Here is a 5,839-nt window from a genome sequence, read left to right as displayed (position 1 = left end):
CGATGAATCGAAGCCGCACTGAGGCTAAAGATCCACCCAATCCCACGTTTAGTGGTGGGAAGCGTCGTTTGACGCGAGTTGATCCCGAGCTTGGCACTCCAAAACGTCAACGGGGCAATCTTGCCGAAGAGGTACCTCGAACTCCCAAGAGTTTTCAGAAGAGGGGTACCCTAGCCACTTCACCACATACTGGTATTAGCCCTTACGACGACGTCGCTTTAATTGTTTCTTCACATGAAACTGAAGGTTCCCCCGCGCATCAAGCAGTGCGGGAGGGGGCCGAAATTTCGGCGGAAGCATTTGATGCTCTACGGCACGAGGTGCAACTTCTTCGTGAGGTCCTTGCCCGGGTTAAGAGCTCTTTTGAGGCGGTTCGGGACCGTCTTTCGACGCTGGAGCGTCAGCAGCCTCGTTTAGAGGGCCAGCTGGACATCCTGGTGAGGATGCAGCAATTTGCGGCACGACCGCCTGTCTTGGCGCAAGCACCTTCAAGCCCACGTGGGAAGGATCCCGACATGGCTTAAGCAAGCCAACGTAGAACACTGGGTGTGTACGCAGCTTGCTAGGAAGTTTTGCGTGTAAGCTAGACCCGTCTTGGCCACGACCGTAAATGGTCCAATATAGTGCGGGCGCAATCTGGCCTTGAAGACCGCGGAAACCATGTTGGTAGGTAGATTCTTAGCGTTTCGTCAAACTCGGTCCCCGACCACATAAGAATTAATACAGCTTCTGCCTTTGGCATTTTTAGCAGATCATAGTTTTAGTTATTGGGTCCCTTCGTTGAGCGTTTCTCTAAAGTCGCCGCCGATCTATAGCATCTTGACCTCCTTGGCCATTCGTCGGCATTCTCGATAAGCCTCGCTCTCCTTCTCGTACTCCTCGCCATCACGCTATCCTCCACTCTCGGCGGTTTTCGCTTCGACGCATCTAACATAACAATTAATGGAGAGAACATATACCAGTTTGTCTCTGAGTCATAAATCAGACTGGCCACTTTTGTTTGCCTTAGCTACAAACCATCATGTCCCTTACATGTTTAGACACTAAATCGCGTCGCGAGGAACTCGCTTACTTGTTTCCGAACGGCAACAGGGCTAATATCAGCAAGCCTATGGGCAAATTCTACCCCACCAAGCGCTGGGCCACGCAGTGGTATCGATAATTGAACGCATGGGTGGGTGAGACCATTTACATAGAACGGAGTATAGCCTGTAGAGGCATGGACAGCATTATTTTACGCAAATTCCACCACTCGGAGCATTGAGCTCCAGCACTTTTGTGTCTGAGCGCACACTCTGCGTAAAACATCCTCAATGACGCGATTGACACGTTCAGTTTGACCATCGGTCTGCGGATGGTTCGCGGTGGACATGTCCAATCTGGGGTCATGCACTCGGAAAATCGATTTTTAGAATTTGCCTGTAAAACAGGATCCCGATAGAGACAATTGACACTAGCGAATCTTGTTATTAAAACACGCGATCGACGAACAGCCTTGCTGTACCTTCACTACAATGGTATCTGGCACAGCCGCTAAGTGAGCAATTTTGCTCAATCGGTCAAAAAAGACCACTATGCCGGCGTTACCGGCCGTGACTTTCGGTAGGTGGAAAAAAAATCATACTAATGGACCCCAACACCCTATGGGTACGGGCAGACTTGTCAGTCGCGCAGCTTCATACGCCGAGGGCTTAACCCGCTGGCCTGTTTCGCATGTGCGAACGTATGTGCTGACCCATTTATAAAGTTTGGACCACCAATAAATCTGGCTTACATAGCCGTAGGCTTTTTTACCAAGATGACCACTAAGGACAGTATCGTGTGCCACATAGAGGATTTGGTATTTCAAATCCTCATCATGAGGAACAACGACGCACGGAGGATCCGCAGCATCCGTGCAATCAAGCAATAGGTCGCTATCGACAGGTAATCGATGTAATCTTGCGCGCAGACGCACCGACAATTTAAAACCCGATTCAGAGTTCTTTAGAGCTCGCAGTAGAGCTACACACTGTTCATCTTTCACGTAAGACGAAAGGATTGATTCAGTAATAAACGACATTGTAGTCGTTAAATGAGAGAGCTCATAAAATGGCCTGCGTAATAACGCATCGGCCAAAGCATTCTGCTTGCCAGGCTTATACTTCACCTCAAAGTTGTACTCGGCGATAAAGAAAAGCCATCAGTCCATTCTCTGTGAGAGATGGGGCGACTTAGTAGCCGTGCGGAATGACGCGTGATCTGTATATATCACAAACGGCTTAGAGCCGAGCAGATGAACTCTGAATTTGACGAAAGCATACTTCATAGCAAGAAACTCTGTGTCACGAACTGGGTGATTCTTTTCCGCAGCTTTAAGCTGTCTAGACTCGAACGCAATAACACGTTCATGCCCATCATCACCTGTTTGTAACAGAGCACTGCTAATGGCAAAATCTGATGCGTCACAGACGACACTGAAAGGCCAATGGGTTCGGCAGTGCCAGAATCGGGGCATGGATAAGCCTGCTCATCCTTAGCTGCTTGCAAAGCATTATGTTCTGTGCTAGTCCAGCACCATTCTGTATCCTTTTTAAGGAGACTAGATAACGGCCTAGCCATATCAGCGTAATTTTCGCTATAGTTGTGTAAATAATCGGCGAGAACAACCACTATGGCTTATATCTTAGCGGGATCCGCTCTAAGGCCTCGATTCCCATCGAAGCACCCTAAGAAAGGATTTTTTCTGCGCCAAAAATGCATATTGACGCATTTGCGTACAATTTATTTGTGCGCATACACTCGAGCACAGCTCGCAAATGGCCTAAATGCTTTCCATATCCGACCGACCCTGCTCCGCACGACTATGGACAAAAATGTCATCAAAATAAGTATGTGCATAATCTCGATGAGGGCGAAAACAGTTGCGTCACTAGACGATTAAAGGTTGCCGGGGCGTTGGAAAGCCCTTGTGACATAACCAGCCACTCCTATAACATACCGCTTGGAATGCTAACCGCTGTAAGCGGGATATTGCTAGCTCGGATGAGCAGTTGATAGCAACCATCGACTAAGCCAAGTGCACTGTACATTATACATCCCACCATGTTGTTCTGAAGTACATCCTTTCTAGGGTTTGCGCTAGTTTAGTGGCAGCATTAAGCTTAATATGTACAATGCGCCATTTACCATTTAGCTTTTTGACACAAAATGTCGGTGTCGAATGGGGAGATTTTGCTCTCTCGTACCATTTCCACCTCGTGCTTAGCGCGGAAGAAATCGTCAATGACGGCACACTGTTCCCTTCGTAAAGGCCACTGTCGTGTGACACAGTATTTGGTTCCCAGAGCCAGGTCAATTTTATGACGGGCACCTCTATCCGGAGGAAAAACAGATGGTGGATTATTACATACCACATCTTGGAATTCCTTAACTAAGGCATAAAATGGATCCGTAGGATCTTTAAGGATCGATGACCCACTCCGCGCTTAGTGCAGCTTTTGTGTCATCCAGGACAGCTTCGTCCAGAAGTGACGATGAGTTTAACTCAATCATAGTGCAGCTTTTGTGTCATCTAGGACAGCTTCGTCCAGAAGTGACGATGAGTTTAACTCAATCATAGGTCGAATGACCACCATCTCAGATTAGTCGCCAGCCTTTAAGGCTCGGCCGCACTCATTGATGGACATATCGTCTCACTGCAGAAGAGCATGTTACGAAGGGATTGCCGCAAGGCTAACTTCTGCCTCGATGCTACCGGTTACACCATTACAAGCGTATTCAATTCCTTACTCAAATCACTTTGCGAGGGTATAGACCCTTCGCGTCTCGCCAGCCTTGGAGTAGAGACAATACGCCTCTTAGAGGCTGGGACATTCACGTCTTCAAATTTTCAGCCTGTATGGGATCTATACCAGAGCTGGTGTCTACTTCGACATCCGACAAGGAATTAGGTAACTCAGCTTCCTTGTCCAGCGACCGTTTACGTGTCATTTCACGTGCATTAAAAGGGTTTGACCCGAAATGCCATGGCGAACCGCCAATTATGTCACTACTGACACTCAGCATGATGCCACCTCGGCCGACCACGGTGGACTTAGACTTGCCACTCCACGTATCTCAGGGATATAACACCCTTGATGACTCGGTCTTAGGCCAACAATGCTTTTAGCATTTAGTGAATCGTTTTTAAAACAATTGCTACTCGACGGAATACGTGCCATTCCAACTCCTTTTTCTGAGTTAAGCCCAAAATAAATGTTTTCAACATTGGATTTAGTAACTCAGATATTACAATGTCTAACACACTGATAAATTTAGTCAGTCATATGCGCCAATAGCGCTTTTGTCTCCTAGCAAAGGTGGGCTCATGACTTCTCAGAAATTTGCTTGGAACATTGCGCGTGGTGCCTAAGGTCTTAGACCTCCAATCGATCCGTGACTCATGGCGTTTAATCCAGGCCATACCAAGGATGGGATCATATCTCGAATTCGATTAAGGACGAGGCAGCGTTCCATACTGTCAAAGTCCAGAAACTTCTTGCCTAAATTCAAGAAACTTTAGGAGCAGTGACACGAGTCCCAGTCGCTAAGCGAGCAGTGATTGTATCACTTTCATGCGCTTTAAGTCCCCAACGCATTAGTTTCCCTCAAGCGAAAGACGTCAAGCATAAGTGCAAGACGCTCCTGAGTCAATTATAATTGACCACGGCTTATCAAAACCCTTTACAGTCGCTAAAGCGACTAGCAGCCAGGCTTGTACTCTCACCGATCTAATTGGGGCTAGATTCTATTTATTCTCACCTCCTAGAGTTTTAACAGAGCCTAGGTCTTCCCCAGTAGAGCGGTTTTCACCTACATGGTATCGACGTTTTCCGCACCGTACCAGATTTCTGGTATAGGTCGGAATTGGTGCTATTTTGAGCTTTACGAGTATTTTGTAGGGGACAGGCCGGACGTAAATGTTTCGTGCTTCCGCACATACAACATCTACAAATGATTTCATGCTGTTCCACTGCTTGAAGTGCCTTTTCTCCCTCCTCAACGAGGCGTAGATCCATGAATTCCGGTCTATTAGACGGTACCAATGTGCTCGAAGAGCTTGTTCGGTAAATAGGCGGGCTAACGCGAGCAGACTTAAAGACGAACTCAGCGCGTAGCGCTATGGCAATTGCGTCTTCGAAAGTAGCTGGATGGGGTCGTAATAATTCCGAACGGTCAACGCCTTCATTGAGAAACCCCAAAAAAATTTACGATAGTTGCTTCTTGCATCGGGCCTTGAAGCATAGATGCAATGAGTGTTCTCAACTCCTGGGCATGGTCCTCTAGGGCTCGTTTACCCTGTCGAGTCGCTATGAGCCGTGATCGTATGCGTAAAGCCTAATCAGGCGGTGCAAACATGCTGGTCATTTGCTGAATTACCGAATCCCATGAGAAAAAAAAGCGTCGTCTATGGACGCTGCACGAGAGTGCCCACTCCATGGCTCTATCTTCGAGGTACAGAGATATACCGAGTTGGCATAGATGCCGCAAGGGTGATCCTGAACCTGGCCGATCGGGGAGGATTCGTACGCATGAAGGTTTCAACCCTTGCATGCAAAACCTCTGGTCCCTGAATATACTGAACTTTACATATTCAAGCCCAAATAAAGTTTTGAGCTTGTCATACGCTATGCCCTGCGCTTCTATAAGTTTTGAGACCTCTTCCATTTCAGTGAAGGCTTAGTCTTATAAAGACTCAGAGATTGACTACTAGTGCTACCAGATGTAGCGGAGCTTCTTCGCTGCTAAAGATAGAGGAAGACTTTTAGACTTCAAGATCAAAAGGAAAACTCAGCATTTTTAATTTTAATTTAAATTC

The sequence above is a fragment of the Bremia lactucae genome, linkage group LG19 (genome assembly GCF_004359215.1).
Source record: "Bremia lactucae strain SF5 linkage group LG19, whole genome shotgun sequence".
Classification (NCBI taxonomy): Eukaryota; Oomycota; class Peronosporomycetes; order Peronosporales; family Peronosporaceae; genus Bremia; species Bremia lactucae.
Note: the sequence above shows the minus strand (reverse complement) of the source record.